This window comes from Lithobates pipiens, unplaced genomic scaffold (genome assembly GCF_037356315.1).
Source record: "Lithobates pipiens isolate NorthernLeopardFrog02 unplaced genomic scaffold, aLitPip1_a1.2 Scaffold_22, whole genome shotgun sequence".
Classification (NCBI taxonomy): Eukaryota; Metazoa; Chordata; class Amphibia; order Anura; family Ranidae; genus Lithobates; species Lithobates pipiens.
This window is the reverse complement of record NW_027507784.1, coordinates 18690395-18713127: the sequence shown is the minus strand read 5'-3', so window position 1 is coordinate 18713127 and position 22733 is coordinate 18690395. Positions and strand designations below refer to the sequence as shown.

Sequence of the window (22733 nt, the reverse complement as noted above, 5' to 3'; positions counted from 1 at the left end):
TACATGCTCCAGGAGGATGCCCAGGGTTTTGAAGGCTCTGATGATGGTACCCAGCTAGAGGAAGGCAGTAACGTGAGCCCAGAGAGAGGGAATGCCCAAGAAGGACAGCAACCTGGCAATCATGTTCCCCCAGCTGCAGTATAATGCCAGGTTTTCTCCAGTGATGAGGAGGGAGAGGATGATGAGGTCACTGACTCCATGTGGGTGCCTGATAGGAGAGAGGAGGAGGCACATCTCCAACGAGGCAGGATGCCCTCCAAGGGCCAGCTTAAGGGCAGCACACTGACTGCATCACACTGCAGAGCTCCGCATGTGCAGGGCGCTGCTGTCTCTGCACATTATTCCTAAAGTTCTTTGGTGTGGGCCTTTTTTGAGATGAGTGCATCAGATGCTATTTGCAACCTATGTCTCAAGCGTATCTTGTGTGGCCAAAACATCAGCCGTTTGGGCACCACATGCTTGACCATACATATGTCGACCTACCATGCAGTTCATTGGCAAGCATACCTAAAAGACCCACACCAAAGAACATAACAGACCTCTCCTTGCTCCTCATCAACTGGGATCTCCAATCCCATTATACATTCAGTCCTCTCTGAAACCTGCACCGAGAGGAATGAAGGTGTAGAATTAAGTGTGTCACAGCCAAGTACCTGCAGGCAATCTGCTATCGGTACACCGACGTCAGATTGTACCAGGCAAATTTTCCTGCCCCAGCTGCTGCACCGTGGGAAGAAGTTCATTCCCAGCCATCCACATGCCCAGCGGTTCAATGCTAGCTTGGCTAAATTGCTAGCACTTCAACTGCAGCCTTTTCAGTTGGTAGATTCTGCCCCCTTCAGGTTGAGAGGTGGTTGACGCCACGCCAGCTTAAGCCAGGAATGGTGGTTTGCGACACTGGCACCAACCTCCTCTCCGCCCTCCAACAGGGACAACTGACCCATGTGCCCTGTTTGGCTCATGTCCTTAACTTGGTGGTGCAGCGGTTCTTGGGCAGGTACCCGGACTGAGGCAGGCCAGGAAAGTCTTGTACATTTTCGCCAGTCATATAATGCCAGTGCTTGGCTGGCTGACCTCCAAAAGGAATTTAACCTGCCCAAGAACCAAATCTGTGACATGCCCACCAGGTGGAACTCAACGTTGGCCATGCTGCAGCGGCATGACCAACAGAGGCAGATGGCCATCAATGAGTAGCTGTGCGACTATGGCACCTGGATAGGGTCAGGGGAGCTTGTTATTTTTCCCCATGCTAGTGGACCATGATCAGGGATGCATGCACTGTCCTGTAACCATTTGAGGAGGCCAAGAGGATGGTGAGCAGTGACAGTACATACATCAGTGACGCTGTTCCTCTTGTCCACCTGTTGGAGCACACGCTGCATGGAATAATGGACAGGGTACTTGAGGCAGAACAGAGGCAGGAAGAGGAGCACTTCTTTTCCTCTCAAGGCCCCCTTTATCCTGAGAGTGTTCCTGATGGCCTGCCGATCACACAGGAAGAGGACAAGGAGGAGAAGGATGATTGTGTCAGCATGGAGGTGGAGCCTAGCACTCAGCATCAGCAGCAGTCTTTAATGGATCATTTACAGTCCCAAGAAACCCATGGACTTGTACATGGCTGGGAGGAGGTGGTTGTGGATCATGTCGTCCTTGATGACCCAGAGGACTCCGGACCGAATGCCTCAGCTAACCTACGCTGCATGGCCTCCCTGATCCTGCAAAGCCTGTGGAAGGATCCTTGTAGTCATCGGATCAAGGAGAGGGATCATCACTGGCTGGCAACCCTCCTTGATCCACGTTACAAGAGTAAGATTGCGGACCTTGTCTTTCCATTGCAGAGGGAGCAGAGGATAAAACATTTTTGGGAGGCCTTGCAGAAAGGGCTGTGCAACGCATTCCCAGAGACTGGGAGGTTACAAATTCCTGGTCCTGGACAACGTGTTGCTGAGGCTTCGGTCAGTCACAGAAGGAGTGGTGGAGAAGGTGGCTGCCTGACCATTCAGATAATTTTTTAGTCCACAGCCCCAAGGTATGATCGGTTCCAGCAACCATCGCCAGCATCTGATTTACATGGTGCATGAATACCTAGGGGCAAGGTCAGACTTGGACACCTTTCCCAACGAAAATCCTCTGGGTTACTGGGTCTTGAGGATGGATCACTGGCCAGAGCTTTCACAGTATGCAATTGAGATACTGGCCTGTCCTGCATCCAGCGTTCTTTCAGAAAGCACATTCAGTGATGCTGGAGGCTTAGTAACCGATCACAAAGTGCGCCTGTCCACCGACTCAGTTGATCGACTGACCTTCATAAAAATGAGTCAGTCTTGGATCACCACCAGCTACCAAGCACCTGATGCTGATGTAACAGAATATTTTTTTTTGAAATGTCAGATCCCTTCAAGACTATGCTGATGCTGATTGACTATCCTGTTATGCTGATTGACTATCCTCTTCCTCCTCAATGATCATGCTGATAGTTTGTAACAACATTTTTGGTTCTGCGTGCCGCCACCAGTGGCTAAGGCCCAATTTTTCAGCCCCTGTTTAATAGGGGCGTACAATTACAATTTTTTATGCAATATTTTGCAGGAGGATTTGTTGCTGTGCTCAACTACAATATCTGTGAGGGGTTGCAGTGCTGTTGCACCAGCACCAGTGGCTAAGGCCCAATTTTTCAGCCCCTGTTTAATAGGGGCGTGCAATTACAATTTTTTATACAATATTTTGCAGGAGGATTTGTTGCTGCGCTCAACTACAATATCTGTGAGGGGTTGCAGTGCTGTTGCACCAGCACCAGTGCCTAAGGCCCAATTTTTCAGCCCCTGTTTAACAGGGGCGTGTAATTACAATTTTTGATGCAATACTTTGCAGCAGGGCTCATTCCTGCGCTCCAACTAGAGTATCTGGGAGGGGTTGCAGTGTTGTGTCACCAGCACCAGTGCCTAAGCCCCCAATTTTTAAGCCCCTGTTTAACAGGGGAGTGTAATTACAATTTTTGATGCAATATTTTGCAGGAGGGTTTGTTGCTACGCTCAATTACAGTATCTGTGAGGGGTTGCAGCAGGGCTAATTCCTGCACTCCAACTAGAGTATCTGTGAGGGGTTGCAGTGTTGTGGGACCAGCACCAATACCTAAGGCCCTATTTTTCTGCCCCTGTTTAACAGGGTCATGTAATTAAAATTTTTGATGCAATACATTGCAGCAGGGCTCATTCCCTCACTCCAACTAGAGTATCTGTGAGGGTTTGCTGTGTTGTGGGACCAGTACCGGTACCAAAGGCCCAATTTTTCTGCCCCTGTTTAACAGGGGCATGTAATTACAATTTTTGATGCAATACTTTGCAGCAGGGCTCATTCCTGCGCTCCAACTAGAGTATCTGTGAGGGGGTTGCAGTGTTGTGGCACCAGTGCCTAAGGCCCAATTTTTCTGCCCCTGTTCAACAGGGACATGTAATTATAATTCTTGATCTAATATTTCAAAGCAGGGCCCATTCCTGTGCCCCCCAAGAGTAACTGTGAGGGCTTACAATGTTATGGCACCAGCACCAACACCACCACCACCAAAGGCCCGATTTTTCTACCACTGTTCAACAATGGTATGTAATTACAATTCTTGGTATAATAGTTCACAGTAAGGCATTCCAGCGCCCACCAAGAGTAACTGTGAAGGCTTACAGTGTTGTGGCAACATCAACAGCTTAGGCCCAAATTTCTGCAGAGCATTTAGGGCAGGCCCCTACTTTCAAACATCCAACTTGCAAACGACTCCTACTTGCAAACAGAAGGAGACAACAGGAAGTGAGATGAAATCTACCCCTAGGAAGGGAAATTCTCTCCTGTAAGAGTTGATATGGGAAAAATGTGTCTCCTCTCCACTGATGCTTTATCACCAATCCTTGTTTAACTAAAAATCCCACATTTTCAAAAAACATTTGTCTTTGGGACAGAAAGTGAGGTGAAATCTTCTGAAGAGGTGCACAGACAGCAAAACAAATGTTACAGGAGTGATAACTCTTCCCTATGTTTTCCAAAAAGCTTAAAAATAGATTTTTTGGCTGGAGCCACACTTTAAAAATGTACCAGTTCAAAATTACAAACAGTCCCTGTCTTTTTTGTACCGCCTGTATACTGCTGTTCAGAGTATATAGGGCCTGGGGGCCCCACACCTTTCCTTTTATTAATTTGGGTGCGGGGTTCCCCTTAATATCCATACAAGAACCTAAGGGCCTGGTAATGGACTGGGGGGGGTACCCATGCCGTTTGTCTCACTGATTTTCATCCATATTGCCGGGACCAGACATTACCTTAAAGTCCCAAGCAGTTTTAAATGACTTTCAATCCTTTAAAAAAGTCATTTTGTGCAGGGACTGTTCTAAGCCCAGGAAACACACGCCGCTTTAAAGACATACTATAGACACACCCCAGGTGCAATATTTAAAGGAATATTTCACTTTTTTTCACTTTAAGCATCATTAGAATCACCGCTCCCGAAAAAACTGCCATTTTTAAAACTTTTTTTTACATTGATACATGGGGCCAGGACCCGGGTCCCCAAACCCTTATTAGGACAATAACTTGCATATTAACCTTTAAAATTAGCACTTTTGATTTCGAACATTCGAGTCCCATAGACTTTAATGGGGTTCTAAAGTTTGCGTAAATTTTCGGTCCATTCGCAGGTTGCGGTGCGAACCAAACCGGGGGGGTTCCAGCTCATCCCTAGTGCTATAACACACCTCCTCTGGTTCTGCAGATCCCTCAGCTCCTTTTGGAGACAAATCTTTTCCCTAATCTCATCTGTATCACAAATACCTGCACAGCTCTCTCGGGAATTAGCCCTACTCCACTTGGGTATAGAAAAATTTCTGCCCAAATCTAGAGTAGTGATAATACACCGGTTACATGCAGCAAAGCTAAATATCACCAGACAGTGGGAAAAAAAAACAACCCCCCCCCCCTCCCCTTCCCTGAAGTTCCCTCTTGCAGACCTCAATCTCCAATGTGAGATGGAGAAAATATTAGTCAGAAAGAATTTGACCATGGACAAGTTTCTCTTCAAATGGTCCTTCTGGTCATCACATTCTACATGCACTGTTAAAGTATAATGTTTCATGTTGAATTTTACAGTGTTTTGATTGATATGCTGGTACCCAGAATAGCTCCAGAAGGGTTATAGGAGGACAAGTTCCAACTAGGTAGTAGGGATATGATTACACCTGGAGGTATGAATGAAAATAGCTCTAGAAGGGTTATAGGAGGACTCTTCAACCCTTCTTTCCATTCATACCTCCAGGTGTAATCATATCCCTACTACCTATTTGGAACTTGTCTAATTTACTACTTGTTCTGAATATGTTACACAAATTGCATTTAACGCTATGCTCCAATTGGAACATCTGCTGAACTGCTACATGTATTAACAATGTATGTGAAAAACTTCTAATAAAGAATATTGAAAAAATGCTGTTTGCACTATACATGTTACATATCACTGAGCATACCAGAGTGAGAGCAAATACTTTAGGGCCAATATTCACAGTGATTACCTGTAGGGGGCTTTTAAGGCGCCACCTATGAAAAATATAGGGTGTCAAATTTGTTTGTTTTGAAGGAGTGGGAAAATTCAAAGCTTGACATGTTGGGTATTACATTATTCAGAGCAACCTTGTCTTCTATATTTTACAAAACAATTGGGTAATATATTGCGTTTGCGTGCCCTAAAATGTACGTAAATACCATGTGACATAAAAATTGGCCTGTTTGCATGCACTTCACGGCAGCACTTACGCCACCATTATGGCAAAGTTTTTTTATATGAGTTTATGGACTTTTTATTTTATTTTATTTATGGATTGTATTTATATGTTATAATTATCACTGCAATATTTGGTTTTATTGGTTATTGCACATTAGCACTTTGTTTTATGGTATAGATTTCATATGCAATTTTTACCTGCACTTTAGCACTTTTGCATCAAGGGGGTGTTATTTTTAATGATGTGATATGGTTTGTTTGTGATTTTCTTTGGTCGTTTGGATTTAATTACATTTACACTAAGCTGTGCCATTTTCACTTACTCCATTATTTACCTTATAAAAATTGGAATTACCACTGTTTTATCTGATAGGGTGTCTGCTTTCAGAAAATGTATAATGTTTAGTGTGTTTACATAATTTTTGTCCCAAACTTAGATTTCTTGCATTAGAACCTCTAAAGCAATCTGCAAACATAAACGGTATAACTGAAATTGTGAAAGGATTTACCATAAAAAATGTTTTTACCTTCACTATTTCTATAATCTATATGCTTCCTTTTATGAATCTTACCTTATAATTATTAGGATTTCCCATATCAATAAATTTTCCATAACTACGAACTGAAATTTCATTAAACACACCTCGCTGGGAAGGTTTTATTGTACAATACCCCCATGGGTACCACAGAAAATAAACCTTTAGGAAAAAATAAGAAGTTTACCTACGGATCAGAGATACGTAGACGATGTATAACTTTCCATGAAAGGTTCTTACTTGTGATTTCTTTTCCTCCAGTAATGTATAAACCTCAGACAGGAGCTGAGTGTCATTGTAATCCACCATGGAGCCAACAGTATAAATCAAAATGAGGGACTCCGCAGGGGAAATCTCCAGAGCTCTCTTCAACCCATATAGAAGAGACTGGTTGCAGTTAATTATATGGTTATAGTAATAATTATCATAGTCAAAGCTACTAAATGTTATTCCGTAACTAAACAGGCTCATATAATTTGTGATCATTTCGTGCGTTTCTGAAAAAGTATAAAATATTTAATTGACAATTAGAAATTTAAGGCTTAAATTGGTAATAAAGTAATAGTTAATACTAACTATTCTTAAAAGCTTTCCTGCACCCTTCTCATACCTGTCCTGCATATCCTATATGTAAAGATCTGAGTACTTAACTAATTTCAATCTGCTGCTGTGCAGTCACATGATCCTACAACTCTTGTTCTCCTGTGTAGCAAAGCGGCGAACAATGTCTGTGAATTTCTGGATCTTTGATGTCACCCATAGGCTCCTATTGCTTACCTATTATTGGCATTCCCTCCTCTCCCATGCAGCTGCCGCTCACAGACACAGGGGAGCTGGAGCTGCAGGATCACAAGACTCGCTAGGAGAAGATTAAAATTGACAAGTACCCAGAGCTTTTTTTATACAAGGTACGTATACGTACATCTTGCAGAGCCTGTGTAATGACATTTCCGGGACACGTTTTTGTCTCACCCATTCAGATGCATTAGAAGGCATGGTTGTGCACTGGGGGGGGGGGACAAATAAAGCATCTATGTACTGTATGCACAGTCATGTGCATTAGACACAGATAGTGTACCCCAGTACACACCTGCCTACAGTGGTCATCTCCAATGCATCCCAATGGGCAGCTGTATGCAGCAGCAGGGGGTCGAGAAAAGTCATTATGCATGACTCCTGTACAAATGTGTGCAGGAGGCCTAAAACACAACTTTAAACACTAATAGTGGCAAACTAAATCTTAAGAGGTCAACACCACCCATCAAGGTCTTGATGTCCTCAGCTTAGCAATGTTGTTTGTTGATACCAGCTCTGACCAGAAATTTACTACACATAAAGTGTCCATTCCTATACGGTGCCAGGTTAGAACTCTCCATGACTGCCAAATATTATTCTGTTATTTGATTGGTCCAAACAAGGATTAATTCCCTGTACACACCATTTGACTTTCCGACAGAGAAAAATGTGCCATCGGATTGTTTGGTCAGAAAATCCAATCGTGTCTGGGCTCCATCTGACTTTTTTAGTCGGAATTTCCGACACACAAAGTTTGAGAGCTGGATATAAAATTTTCTGACAACAAAATCTGATTGTTTAAATTCCGATCGATCATGCGTAGACAATTCCGATGGCCAAAGTGCCACGCATGCTCAGAATAAATTACGAGATGAAAGCTATTGGCTACTGCTCTCTTTATAGTCCCGTTGTACGTGATTTATGTCACCTCGTTCTGAACAATCAGATTTTCCGACAACTTTGTGCGACTATGCGTATGCAAGAGAAGTTTGGGCCAAAATCCATCGGAACAAATCTGACGTATTTTGTCATCGGAATGTCCGACCATGTGTACAGGGCATATGAGTGGAAAGTTGTACATTTCATATTCTTAACTACTGAACTCTTTATAAAGTGTTGTTGTTTTTTGTTTTTTTAACCTGCTACTCACTGTTACAATCTGTATGTTGTGCTTTATTATGTACTTCTGGCTAAGGAGGTTCTTATTCACTGCTATCGGTGATCACAGCATATTTTGTGTCTTTGCAGTATTTTGCCCTGGCAAATGAATGCATAAATTCACCACAGCAACCATAATGCTGTGCATGGCCTTTGAACATAGGTCAGCTTGCTTAGAAGGTCCAATAAGGGAACTTTAGGAGATGCAAACCCTTTCATTATAAGTGAGGATTCCCAGCAGCCACATTCACAATGTGTTGTAGCTGTGATAGGAAAGTATAGGGAATGCTGATACTAAAGCTGCACAGGGAGATCAGTGTACAGCTTCTAGGCACTAACAGGTCTAAAAACATACAGTAAATGTAAACCCTTACTGAGTGTCTTGTAGGTAGCACAATGATGTGTATCTTAGAGAATTGATGGTAGAGGATTGTCAGGGAAATGGTCAAAGAACTGACAATTTTGCCAATGGCCGCATCAGGCGTAATCCCAGGTACATTGCCACACGCAGATGCGCGATGGCACAAACAGGCGCACACAGATGCACAATGATGCAAATGGGAGCACACAGGTACCATGGCGCATGTACAACATGACCTGGCCAAAGCCGTTGTTTTGAATAAATTTGTAACTTCAGATACATTTGGATTTATTACATTCCGTTCGTTTAGATGCGGTATTCGTCATTTTGATAATAATCCGAAATTTAAAAATCAGAAATTCCAGAAAGTCCGAAAATAAGAACTAAAATCAGAAAATCGAACGAATAAAAATCTGGAAACTAGAAAATCTGAAAATAAGAATGAAAGTTAAAAAATTTAAAAGAACGAAAAATCCCCAAATAAGTACGAAAATCCGAAAATTGTAAATAACTAACTAACTAATAATAACTAACTATTAAATTATAGGTATTGGACTTTTCTTTCAAATTTGGCTGTTAGTCAACAAAACAAATACCAATTTTCTCCGAAATAATGAATGCCGCATCTAAACGAATAGAACGTAACAAATTAATAATAATACTAATAATACTAATAAAAAAGTGTTTATTAATATTATTATTATTATTTATTATTAGTATTATTATTAATTTGTTACGTTCCATTTGTTTAGCATTCATCATTTTGGATAATTTGTAACTTAGGATAAATTTGTATTTGTTACTTTCACTAACAGACAATTTTGAAAGGAAATTCCAATACCTATAATTTAATAGTTAGTTATTATTAGTTAGTTAGTTAATTATTTTGGATTTTCAAATTTTTCAAATTTCTGATGTTTGTTCTTATTTTCATATTTTTGTTCTTTCAAATTTTCAGATTTTCATTCTTTCAAAGTTTCAGATTTTTAGAATTTTGGATTTTTGTTCTTTTGAACTTTCATTCTTTAACCACATGCCGAGCAGCCGCTGCAGTTGTACTGCAGCAGCATGGCTCGGCTGCACGCTCCGCTCGCTCCCCGAGCTGATGCGAGTGCCCGGCGGTCTCGACCACCGCTGGGCTCCTGCGATTACTCGGGGCAAATGGAGAACCGGGAGCTGTGTGTGTAAACACACAGTTTCCAGTTCTCTGAGCAGTGAACTGACAGATCGTCTGTTCACATAGATTATGAACCCGCGCCAAAAAAAATTGAAAAATAAAATGGTGGGGGGGTTCCCCTCAAAATCCATACCAGGCCCAGCAAAAACCTGTAGTGAGTGGAGCTTATTGGGCCAATCCCACAGCTCTGCTCTCTGCACAGGCTAGGTACAGCACAGGGACGATGTAATAGCACATTATTAGAATCTGTGATAGAACCCACTGTCACTGTGTGTTTTGGAGGGGGCTGTGGGCTCGCCTCCTACCCACAGACTATGGCCCAGCAGAGAATGTGAGGTTTGGAGGGCTATTTGCTGTCTCCCACCACCTGGAGAAGATGCCACCTCCAAACATTTGTGTCGGGGGTCGCCAGTTCATTGGAACCGGGTGAATGAGGTATCTGTGGCTGAGCTCGTGGAGTCGTTTCTGGCTACCTAAACTTATTGGCCCGGCTGGGCTAAATATATACTTTTATTCCACAAACAATGTACTTTTAGCTGTTAAAGGCATATACAAGATGGCGGTATTCCCAAAGCGTGGGGCTACGAGACTTGGGGACAAAATGGCATCAAAATAATGTAATATAATGCTACATCCCTTCTCCCCCATCCCCCCCCCCCCTCTGGTTACTGTGTTTAATTGTGTTGGGTCATGGCGTGTAGACAAAAGGTCGCAGCAGGGGATGTGTAAGGAGGGGCTGTCTGCTTATCATAATCCCTTCATGTGTTTAAACTGTAGTTTCTGTTTCAATATACAAGTGTTGAGTTCCCATTGTTTCTTTCTTGTCCCCTACCCCCTCTATGACAAAGCTAAGAGGAGTGTCCCTAACTGTGTTTAAAGATGTATTTTTTGTATTTAATAAATAGTTTTATGCTCTGCATGTTTAACCCTCAACACCTGTGTGGCTTGTCTCGTGATTGAGGGGTTAAGGGTCCGTTCACACAGGGGCAACACGACTTGTAGGCGACTTGAGTGAGGCAACTTGTACACGACTTGAGTTAAGATCACAGCGCGACTTGGGACGACTTCAACACGACTTGTGATGACTTCAACCTGACTTGGGACGACTTACAAGTCGCCCCAGGCCAGGCGACTTTTGCCGTGGCCAAGCAGAGAATGAGCTCAAGGGGGAACTCCACGCCAAATTTCTGAAAAAAATTTGGCGTGGGTTCCCCCTCCGAGAGCATACCAGGCCCTTAGGTCTGGTATGGATTCCAAGGGGAACCCCCTACGCTGAAAAAACGGCGTGGGGGTCCCCCCCAGATCCACACCAGACCCTTATCCGAGCACGCTACCCGGCCGGCCAGAAAAGGGGGTGGGGACGAGCGGGCGCCCCCCCCCCTACTGAGCCGTACCAGGCCGCGTGCCCTCAACATGGGGGGGTGCCTTGGGGGAGGGGGGGCGTGAGGCCCCCCCACCCCAAAGCACCTTGTCCCCATGTCGATGAGGACAAGGGCCTCTTCCCGACAACCCTGGCCGTTGGTTGTCAGGGTCTGCGGGCGGGGGGCTTATCGGAATCCGGGAGCCCCCTTTAATAAGGGGGCCCCCGGATACCGCCCCCCCACCCTATGTGAATGAGTATGGGGTACAATGTACCCCTACCCATTCACCTGTGAAAAAAAAGTACAAAAAAAAACACAACACAGGGAAAAAATATTTTATTGCACAGCTCCGGGGGTCTTCCGTCTTCGGGGGTCTTCTCGCCGGACTCCTCCGCTATCTTCTTGTAGCTCTTTTGCTAGCGGAGGAGTCCGGCTTTCTTCCTCGCCGCCGGCCTCTTCTCCCGACTTCGGGGGTCTTGTCCCCCTCTTCGGTTCTTCTGCCGGGCCACCGCGCCTTCTTATAGCTCTTTTAGAGGCGGTGGCCCTGTCTTCTGTGGCCGCCGTCGATGGGGGGGGCGGGGTCACCATGTGACATCAACCCATGTGACCAACCCATGTGACATCAACCCATGTGACACCGCCCCATTGTCCCTAAATAAGTGGCAGCGGAGCGCGTCCCTGGCATTGTGGCCGGAGAGAGCGTCGTGTCAACATCTCCTGGAGAAGAAGAAGAAGAAGAACGGAAGGCGGCGGCCGCGGCGGCGACAGAAGACCGGGCCACCGCCTCTAAAAGAGCTATAAGAAGGCGCGGTGGCCCGGCAGAAGAACCGAAGAGGGGGACAAGACCCCCGAAGTCGGAAGAAGAGGCCGGCGGCGAGGAAGAAAGCCGGACTCCTCCGCTAGCAAAAGAGCTACAAGAAGATAGCGGAGGAGTCCGGCGAGAAGACCCCCGAAGACGGAAGACCCCCGGAGCTGTGCAATAAAATATTTTAACCCTGTGTTGTGTTTTTTTTTGTACTTTATTTCACAGGTGAATGGGTAGGGGTACATTTTACCCCATACTCATTCACATAGGGTGGGGGGCCGGGATCCGGGGGCCCCCTTATTAAAGGGGGCTCGCGGATTCCGATAAGCCCCCCGCCCGCAGACCCTGACAACCAACGGCCAGGGTTGTCGGGAAGAGGCCCTTGTCCTCATCGACATGGGGACAAGGTGCTTTGGGGTGGGGGGGCGCACGCCCCCCCTCCCCCAAGGCACCCCCCATGTTGAGGGCACGCGGCCTGGTACGGCTCAGGAGGGGGGGGGGGGCGCCCGCTCGTCCCCACCCCCTTTCCTGGCCGGCCGGGTAGCGTGCTCGGATAAGGGTCTGGTGTGGATCTGGGGGGGACCCCCACGCCGTTTTTTCGGCGTAGGGGGTTCCCCTTGGAATCCATACCAGACCTAAGGGCCTGGTATGCTCTCGGAGGGGGAACCCACGCCAAATTTTTTTCAGAAATTTGGCGTGGAGTTCCCTCTTGAGAGCTGATAATTCTGTCAGAGTCGCCTCCGTATAGACGGAGATCCAACTTGGAGGCGATCTCCATTGAAATCAATGGGTACCGGTCGCCTACAAGTCGGATAGAAGTAGTACAGGAACCTTTTCTGAAGTCGGAGCGACTTCAGTAGTGTGCATTAAGACGGCTCTCATTCACTTACATTGCTTTTTAAATGTTGTCCGACCTGAGGCGACTAGGGGCGACCTGAAGTCGGATCAGGAGTTGCCCCTGTGTGAATGGACTCTAAGGGCTGGTTATGGAGAGTCTGCAGGCTGCGGGTGCGTTTGGAGGACAGGAGGCACAGGTCTGGCGGAGATGTCCAGCAGGGGTATCCGAGATCCATCACAGAATCTAAATTGATACCCTTTGAGGATAACGAGGAATATATTGGAATTAGGGTTTTCATGCCCAGATTTCAAAATGTGGATCTGTATACTTTGCTGCTCTTGTTCATTTGCCATGGCATTAATTATGTGTACAGACCACAAGATCAGTATACACTATGGCTATGCTGAGTTCAGCAATACTAAGTACTGGGCATTCACAATAAATAAATACATAAATTAATACATAAATAAAACATTCTATATTGAGCAAGGGTGCCCAAACTGAAAAGCAAACTAAAGGTAGAGCCATCAATTTTGTTATCATACATGTACTGGCAGACCGATACCACCAAAATAATCTCTCCAAGAATGGAACATTGCTTATACACAACAATAAAACAATAACTAAAGCACCTATTTTCTATTTACCTGCATAGTCCAGGATTACTGCAGAATATTGTCGTGTAACACAGGGGTATCTGGCTGATAGAGAACTCAGAATTTTCATAAACCCACGTGAAGGTTCCCGAAAGGTCAGATAGTAATCCATTAATACAGTAAAGGAAGTCCCCTCTATAGCACAAATTGTTCAGTTACAAATATTTTCTATTAATATTTTATAAAACACATTTGGGATCACTGGTAACATTGTAACAAAATCATTTGCTCAATTTTGGTACTAAACATGGAAAAGGTCTGTTGTTGGACAAATGCTGTTCTAAAAAAATAAATTGGCTTTTAACATTTGATTTTACTGTAGAATAAATGTAATTTCCAGTAGCGGCTGGTGTTTTTTTTTTTTTGGGAGGGGCGGCAAACAATCCACCCGCCACCAACCGGGACTCTACAGGTTAAAGGACCACACAAATAGCTGCAGATGAACACAGGTGGCAAGAAAAAGCGCCCTGAGGCGATTCAGTTCGTATAGGTAGCGCTATACAAGTCATTCATTCATTCAACCCCCACAGTTGGTCGGGTCACTTTCTCCTCGGACGGTTAGTAAGTTGGGGCCCCACACTTACCCCATCTCGTGGGCAGTGTGCTGGGGGAGTGGCTTCTCTCTGGGCTGCTAACTGCTTGTTCGCTTGGTTCCTCTGCTTCTTCTCCCTCCTCTCCTCCGTGTGCCATGCATCTCCTCCCTCCTCCTCAATCCAGCCAATCAGATCGTATATCCTTTCAGCCAATTGAGTGATGGGTCACATGACCCGCTTCTTGATTGGCCGGGAGGAGATTTAGTGTTACAATAGTGAATATTCATTTACCGTATATACTCGAGTATAAGCCGAGATTTTCAGCCTCTTTTTTGAGGCTGAAAGTGCCCCCCTCGGCTTATACTCGAGTCATCGCTGTCTGCCCGCTCGATCAGCGTGTCGAGCAGACAGACAGCGGCCATTCTATGATTCAAAAGCCGCGCCTCCGGCTCCGCCTTCGCCTGTGATAGGCGGAACACTGAATTTCCCAGCAGCCTGTGTTCCGCCTATCACGGGCATCGTCTCATCCTCGTACTACGGACGAGGATAATACGACGTCCGTGATAGGCGGAACACAGGCTGCTGGGAAATTCAGTGTTTCGCCTATCACAGGCGAAGGAGGAGGCGCGGCTTTTGAATTTTACAATGGCCGCCGACGAAGAGGGCACGGGACGGAGGCAAGGCAAGGCACGGCACGGGACGGGACGGGACGGGACGAAGGCAAGGCACGACACGGGACGGAGGCTCGGGACAAAGGCTCGGGACACAGGTAGGCTGGACACACTCCATTCCCATAGCTAGTTGCTCATTTAAAAGTTTTTTTTTTCCAGCCAAGTGTTGATGCTTTGTAAGTGCTTTATTTGTGCTTGTACACACCTTTTGTTAAAACTCTTATGTCTTCACTTAGAGTAACCTCAAGATTTTCTTCCAGCTGCTTTTCTGATTGCTATTTGTTCTCATCAAAGGTTCTCTGAGTCCTCTGCAGAAGTTGCTTTTAATCACTGGAACATTGTGCAGTCACAGGTCATCTCACTGTAGAAAATACACCCTTGTACTTTTATTTGCGAAGATTTAGTGGGAAGGTCTGAGCCTCATATCTTTATATGAAACATCATAACTATGTCAGAAAACACATTTTATTGTCTTTAATTTACAGAAGACTTGAATAAGAATGCCACAGGCAACAACTGAATGATGAAACCTTCTAGGAAATAAAAATAAATAATACTCTGAGGGTGAAATTATATATACTGAGCCCAGCCCTGACAATACACACACACACACACACACACACACACACACACACACACACACACGGATGGAGACACACACACACGGATGGATGGATGGATGGAGACACACACACACAGGGATGGATGGATACACACACACACAGGGATGGATGGATGGAGACACACACACACAGGGATGGATGGATGGATGGATGGAGACACACACAGGGATGGATGGATGGATGGATGGAGACACACACACACAGGGATGGATGGATGGATGGACACACACACACACAGGGATGGATGGACGGACACACAGGGATGGACGGACACACAGGGATGGACGGACACACAGGGATGGACGGACACACACACAGGGATGGACAGGCATGTCTCACCCTCGGCTTATACACGAGTCAATAAGTTTGCCAGTTTTTTTGGGGGTAAATTGGGGGCCTCGGCTTATATTCGGGTCGGCCTATACTCGAGTATATACGGTACTATTGTCACACAACTGGGTGGGCTTCGGGTGCAGGGCTCTGTGCCCCGAGCCCACCCATTTTTGAAGCCTATTAGAGCCTCTGCCTATAATCACAGGCTTAAAACCCCCCATTGGAATCCATGTGTCTGGCGCCCTGCATGTAGATCAGGTGGTCCGACACATGGATGGGGGGGCAGCGCCCGTGTGCCCCTAATGCATGGGCCACCACTGGTAATTTCCCAAGTGAAAAATAAAGCGACTCATCCCTCCGAGCTTGCACGTAGAAGCGAACGTATGCGTAAGTCGCACACACATATGTAAACAGTGTTCAAATCGCACATGTGAGGTGTCCCCGTCATCGTTAGAGCAAGAGTAATAATTCTAGCAAAACACCTCTTCTGTATCTCAAAAATTATAACCTGTAGAAATTGTTTAAACTTCGCCTATGGAGATTTTTAAGTGTCAAAGTTTGTCGAATAGAAAAAATAAATTGCTGGATAGCCACACTCCAAATATTCACCTTTATTGAAAAGTAAAATCAAGGCATCAAAGGTAAGTACAGACTAACTACACTGCTACTGACATGTTTCACACCAGGCACGGTGCTTAGTCATAGCTAAAGTGCCAAAGATACATACAGATATATAAATGCATCTAGATAATTAGACAAATAGACAAAACATGTATGCCGTAAATAATATAATAGGAAACACCTGTGAACATCTAAAATCCAAAGTTTAACCATTAAGCAGATGGAGAACACCCCCTCCCCCACACCCTGCTGGAGATTAACAAAAACATATCCAATATAGCAAAGGACATGAACAATCTCATATTTTAGGAAAAAGAAAGACATAACACGTAAAATAATACCATATATGTAATAAAAACTCTCATGCACCATCAAATATACAACGAGGGAAAAGGCCAAAGCACTCATCCCCCGTGTACTAATGGTGGTGCATGTAGCTCAAAATGATCTAATCTGCTCAAAGATGATACAGCCCCTCCTCAATATTAATTCATATCTATATTATCGTGTAATGACAAAGTTACTATGTTACAATAACTAAATACATCAATTTTTCTGCTAAAATTGCACCAGAGTCACCCCGTATAATCGCTAAGACTAGAGAAACATTTAGCCGATAAATTAGGATAAACAATAGATGTTGATGTCACCCAGCATGACTTCACAATCTACTGTCTTACCAATCAAAAATAACAAACGTCCATCATTTAGGCATTCTCTTTCTCCCGGAGCATCAAGCTCTAAGCAGTGGCGACGGCCTTCCCAACCTCCCCCTAGAGGAAAGGCCCAAAGTCACGCCCAGGGGCAGAAAAAGACTTCGGGGTGAAAGCCTGCCAAGCAGAGCCCCAAAGTTTCCTTGTGAATGGGCGCCCCCACTCGGCCGAGTGGGGGGAAGGCTCCTGCAGTTTGCAGAAGACTGGGGGGAAGAGATTCAGGACAAATGGGTAACCTTCTCAATATCTCTGGGCTACAAGCTAGAGTTCCAGGAGATTCCACCATCTCGCTTCCTAAGTTCAAGGGTCCCCAAGGATCCAGCAAAGTGAAGATCACTACTTTTGGCTTTAGATCACTTACTATCCCAGGGGGTGATAGTGGAAGCGGACCCAAAAGAACAGGGTTCAGGGTTTTACTCAAATCTCTTTACCGTTCCAAAACCAAATGGAGATGTCAGACCTATCCTGGATCTAAAGGATTTGAATCAGTTTCTGCACATTCGGTCTTTCTGAATGCAGTCAATACGCTCTGTGGTCTCCTCCCGGCAAGGGGGAGAGTTTATGACATCAATAGATATCAAGGATGCATATCTTCATGTGCCAATATTTCCCGCACACCAAACATATCTAAGGTTTGCGGTAGATCAGCGCCATTTTCAATTTGTGGCCCTGCCTTTCGGTCTCGCTACAGCTCCTGGAGTTTTCACAAAGATTCTAGCCCCTCTCTTGGCAAACCTAAGAGCTCAGGGCATAACCGTTATAGGTTATCTAGACGATTTGCTACTCATAGAGCAGACAGTAGCGCTCTTCAACCACAGTATTGTCAAAGCATTAGAACACCTGGCTATAAGGGTTCTGGTTCACCTATTGCTGAGCAGAAGGAGTTCCTCCATTCGGCTGTATATGAGACTGTTAGGGAAAATGGTTGCCTCCTTCGAGGCCATTCCATTCGCCCAGTTTCATTCAAGGCCTTTACAGAGATGCATCCTTGCGGATTGGAACATTAAGCCCCAAGCCTTGGATATTCCTATGGGTTTATCCCCAGGGATATGCAAGAGTCTCATTGGGTGGTTACAAACCAAGAATCTGCTGAAAGGCAAAACTTTTCTTCCACTTCCATGGAAAATCGTAACTACAGATGCCAGTCTGACAGGCTGGGGAGCAGTGCTGGAAGAGGTATGCACGCAGGGAAGATGGTCTGCGACCGAAAGACTCCTGCCCATAAATATTCTGGAAATTCGGGCAGTTTACATGACCCTCATGGACTGGTCTTACGGAATACAGGGTCACCCTGTTCAAATACAGTCCAACAATGCCACAGCTGTGGCTTATCTCAATCACCAAGGTGGCACCAAAAGTCTGGATGCACAAAGAGAGGTGAATCGCATACTTGCTTGGGCAGAGAGGCATGTTTCGTGCCTTTCTGCAGTCTTCATTCCAGGAGTGGAGAATTGCCAAGTGGACTTTCTAAGCCACCAACAATTATGCCCAGGAGAATGGGCTCTACACCCCGACATATTTCAAACCATATGTCACAGATGGGGTACTCCAGATGTAGATCTGTTTGCGTCCAGATTCAACAAGAAGCTGGACAAGTTTATGTCGAGAACAAAAGACGTGCTTGCTCAGGGGTCAGATGCTCTGACAATTCACTGGGATCGGTACAATCTAATCTATGCCTTCCTGCCATATCCGCTTCTGCCGCGGTTCCTGGGAAGAGTCAAGAGGCAAACAAAGTTGGTTCTGTTGGTAGCCCCGGCTTGGCCCAGATGACCTTGGTACACAGAGATCATGAAGATGGCAGTAGGCAGGTCTTGGACCCTTCCTCTCTGGACAGATCTACTCTCGCAAGGTCCAATCTACCATCCTACTTTACACAGTCTAAATTTAACGGTTTGGCTGCTGAGACCTACATTCTGAAAGACCGTGGACTCTTGGAGTCAGTCCTTTCTACTTTGGTCAATGTCAGAAAGCCGGCCTCCAGGCTTATTTACTATAAAATCTGGAAGGCATATGTTTCCTGTTGTGAACTCAGGGGATGGCAGGAAGTTGGCTTTCCTCCAGTCGGGCCTAGAAATGAATTTGGCCGTAAGCACTATCAAAGTTCAGATTTCAGCTTTGTCAGTGTTTTTCCAGAAGCCACTTGCATCATATTCTCTTGTTCGGGCTTTTATTCAGGGGGCCATGCTGTTAAAACCGCCAGTCAAGCCTCCAGTGTGCCCATGGGATTTGAATTTGGTTCTCTCGGCATTACAGGGACGACCGTTTGAACCGTTACACCAGGCTTCGTTAGCTCTTTTGACTAAAAAAATTAGTCTTCTTGATAGCTATATCCTCGGCTAGGAGAGCTAGCAGCTCTTTCAAGCAAAGAACCTTATTTAATCATTCACAAGGACCGAGTAGTGATGCGTCCTAATAGGTCCTTTCTACCTAAGGTGGTTTCGGAATTCCATTTGAATCAAGATGTAATCCTACCATCCTTTTTTCCAGATCCACAGTCCACAGAAGAAGAATCTTTGCACACTCTAGATGTGGTAAGGGCAATCAGTATCTATCTCCAGGCAACTGCTCAGATAAAAAAGACTGATTGTTTATTTTGCCAGAAGGCCCTAAAAGAGGCCAGGCGGCATCGAAATCCACTCTCTCGAGATGGATTAGACAACTTATTCTTCAGGCCTATAGTGTAAAGGGGAAGATTCCTCCCTTTCAAGTGAAAGCGCACTCAACTAGGGCTGTAAGTGCTTCTTGGGCAGTGCATCACCAGGCCTCCCTGGCTCAGATCTGTAAGGCTGTGACTTGGTCATCAGTCCATACATTCACCAGATTTTATCAGGTGGATGTGAGAGGGCAAGAGGATACCGTCTTCGGGCGCAGTGTACTGCAGGCTGCAGTTTAGTTCCTCTGGTCCATGGCGGTCTATAATCCTGATCTGTGTCTCCCGCCCCTCAATCTGAGCATTGCTTTGGGACATCCCACCATGTAATGAAGCTCCTGTGTCCCGTGATGTATGATTGAGAAAATAGGATTTTTATATACAGCTTACCTGTAAAATCCTTTATTGAGAGTACATCACGGGACTCAGAGCTCCCGCCCTTCTTGGGTTTTACGTGGTTTCCTATTGCTTTGCTACAAAACTGAGGTACCTCCCATATGGGAGGGGTTATATAGGGGATGAATTCTCCTTATTTGGGGTTAGCCAGTGTCCAATCACTGTAATGAAGCTCCTGTGTCCCGTGATGTACTCTCAAGAAAAGGATTTTACAGTTAAGCAGTATATAAAAATCCTATTTTTATTTCAATAAAAAAATGGTCCCTTTAAGGCATTTGGGCAGAAGTGACATTTGATGTCACTCCCATCCTCCAAGGGCATAGAGTCAAGTGGGGGGCCATCATACCAGAAAGACCCCACAACTGTGTACAATGCACATGGTTGCAGTATTATGCTATGTTTTTTTTTAGAGGCTGAAACAGGTGGTGCGGAGGTGACATCAGAGATTCCTCACTTGGTGACTTACCCCTCTGTGTACAATGGTAGCCTTCAGTACCTAAAGAAAATACAAAATGATTATATTTGAACCTTGCAAAGCATTCTTATCTACAATAATAAATACATATCAATGGGGGAAACAACCTCAACGATTTGCTTAAAGGTAACCTCCATGGAAAAGCACGAGACGCGATGAGTACATATTGGAAAAACAAATCACGCTGCACAATGTTTTGAACTTATGAAAAAGACATAGAAAAGGTACAATTTTTTTTGTTGTCCAATGAGGATGTAATTTAGGAATTCATTTAGGAATTACTGGATTTTAGCACTAAGTACTATAAGGAACTCCAGCTATCCACCCTTCCTAAAGCCCCTACAGATCAAATTTGTAAACGCCCAGTTTAACCTCCCTGGCGGTATGATTATTTCTGATTTTAGGTGCTGAAAGTGGTTCAATTATTTTGCATAGAAATTTTGTGTTTAATATTGTAGTCCTGTAATTCTTAGGAATAACTCACTTAAATCTGTCCAAACCAGAGTCTAGCAGACATCCCGGGTATGATAAAGTGTGAAAAATTAAATCATAAATTAGAATATAATAAATAACTATAAATAATTATACCAAATAATAATATAATAACAATAAAAATTATTCAATAATGTAATAAAATCAAAAACACTGAAATTTGCTCAGTTGCAGAATTGTCGCTGTCATTACTTTGAGTGTTTGATGACGGATCTCCCTACAAATTAGACATATGCGATTCGTTTCGTATGAATCTCAAATTCGTACGAATTTCCCTAAATTCGTACGTTCGGGAGGATCCGAAATACGAATTGCCATGTGTCCGAATTCTGTACGAAATACGAACTTTTGTTTACGAATCCGAAGGAGGAAGTCAGCACAGCACAGGGATGGTGGGAGCCCCTCATTTAACGAAAATTCGGATAGGAAATTCTTCAACGGAATTTCGTATTTCGGATAAAAAACAAACTTCCATCAGCATCGACTGTCATAATGAGGTATATATTTTTGCCTTTAAATTCATCGTAACAAACATTCGTACAAGTTAACGTACCTAACGGCAATTCGTATTTCGTATGAACTGAAATGGAATTTCGGACACGAAATACAAAGTACGAATTAATTTTAATATGAACCGTAACGGAACAGAACAAAACAAATTTATTGACGGTGCCCATGTCTACTACAAATCACTATAGCTCAATTCTGCGAGTGATTATAATTTATCGCTGTTTTCTAGTTGGTCTAAAACCACTTTTGATGTAAAGGAACAGTTTTGGTTGCTATGAACAATCTCCAGCTTCCAGATAGAAAGAACAGTATTTATAATATAAAACTACATGCAGACCACTAGGGACAAAAGGGATGTGAAATAATTTCATACAGCAATGTAATCTGTAAGATTAGAGTGTACTGTATATGTATTGTGTGTTTCACTTTTTGAATTTGGTGCCGTTCTCCATCCCCGTTCATCGCAACGCTCGCAGGGAACGGAGCTCAGCTCCGTGATGAATCGAGTGGAGGATGAGCCGTGCACACTGCGGGTGGGGGGGGGGACATCCCTGGATCCAGGGGAGAAGGTACGTAGGCTCTTCCTGGATCCTGCAATGCAATCCCCAGTTTGGCTCAGGGTTACCGCTTTTGGTTCTGAAATTCCACCCCGAGCCAGACTCGGGAATACCACCAGGGGGGGTTAAAAGTATCTAATGAAAGTTTTGCTGAATTTCAACTCAACTATACTGAATATGGGTTTGTACGACTATGTACAGTATAGAAAACTGAAAGACAAATAAAAAATAGAGAAATGGGCTGGCATGTGTAAGGCATGAGAGTGTCTCTGCCCCAACTATGTAAGTACAAAAGATACAAGGTTGTGTCTCGCAAAGTTCCTTGGGCAGTTCTTTCTTTTGTTAATAAAAAAAAACAAAGATCACTTACCAGTGCTTGGAGAGTTGCTGATTTCTAGAAAAAAGTGTAGAAAGTAAGACATAGCTATATATAAAAGGAACGCAGTGCTAAAAGAGTCATGAAAATACATTTTAAAAAGTCCAAATACAAAATTAAAGGGGTTGTAAAGGTTTGTTTTTTTATTTTCTAAATATGTTCCTTTAAGGTAGTGCACTGTTGGTTCACTTACCTTTTCCTTCATTTTCATTTGTAAATGCTTTTTTTTGTGTGTGTGTATTTTAAACTTCCTATTCCTCCTCTAGAAGCTTGCCCCCATCATCCGAGCCCTTTTGGCTGGGGGTTAGTCAGCGTACTCGCCCCCTCCCTTGGGACTT

At 44.5% G+C, this 22733-nt stretch overlaps 1 pseudogene; it reads right to left on the bottom strand.

Moving 5' to 3' along the window:
- Positions 1–22733, bottom strand: part of LOC143925620 (uncharacterized) — a 42113-nt pseudogene that overhangs the window by 14151 nt on the left and 5229 nt on the right.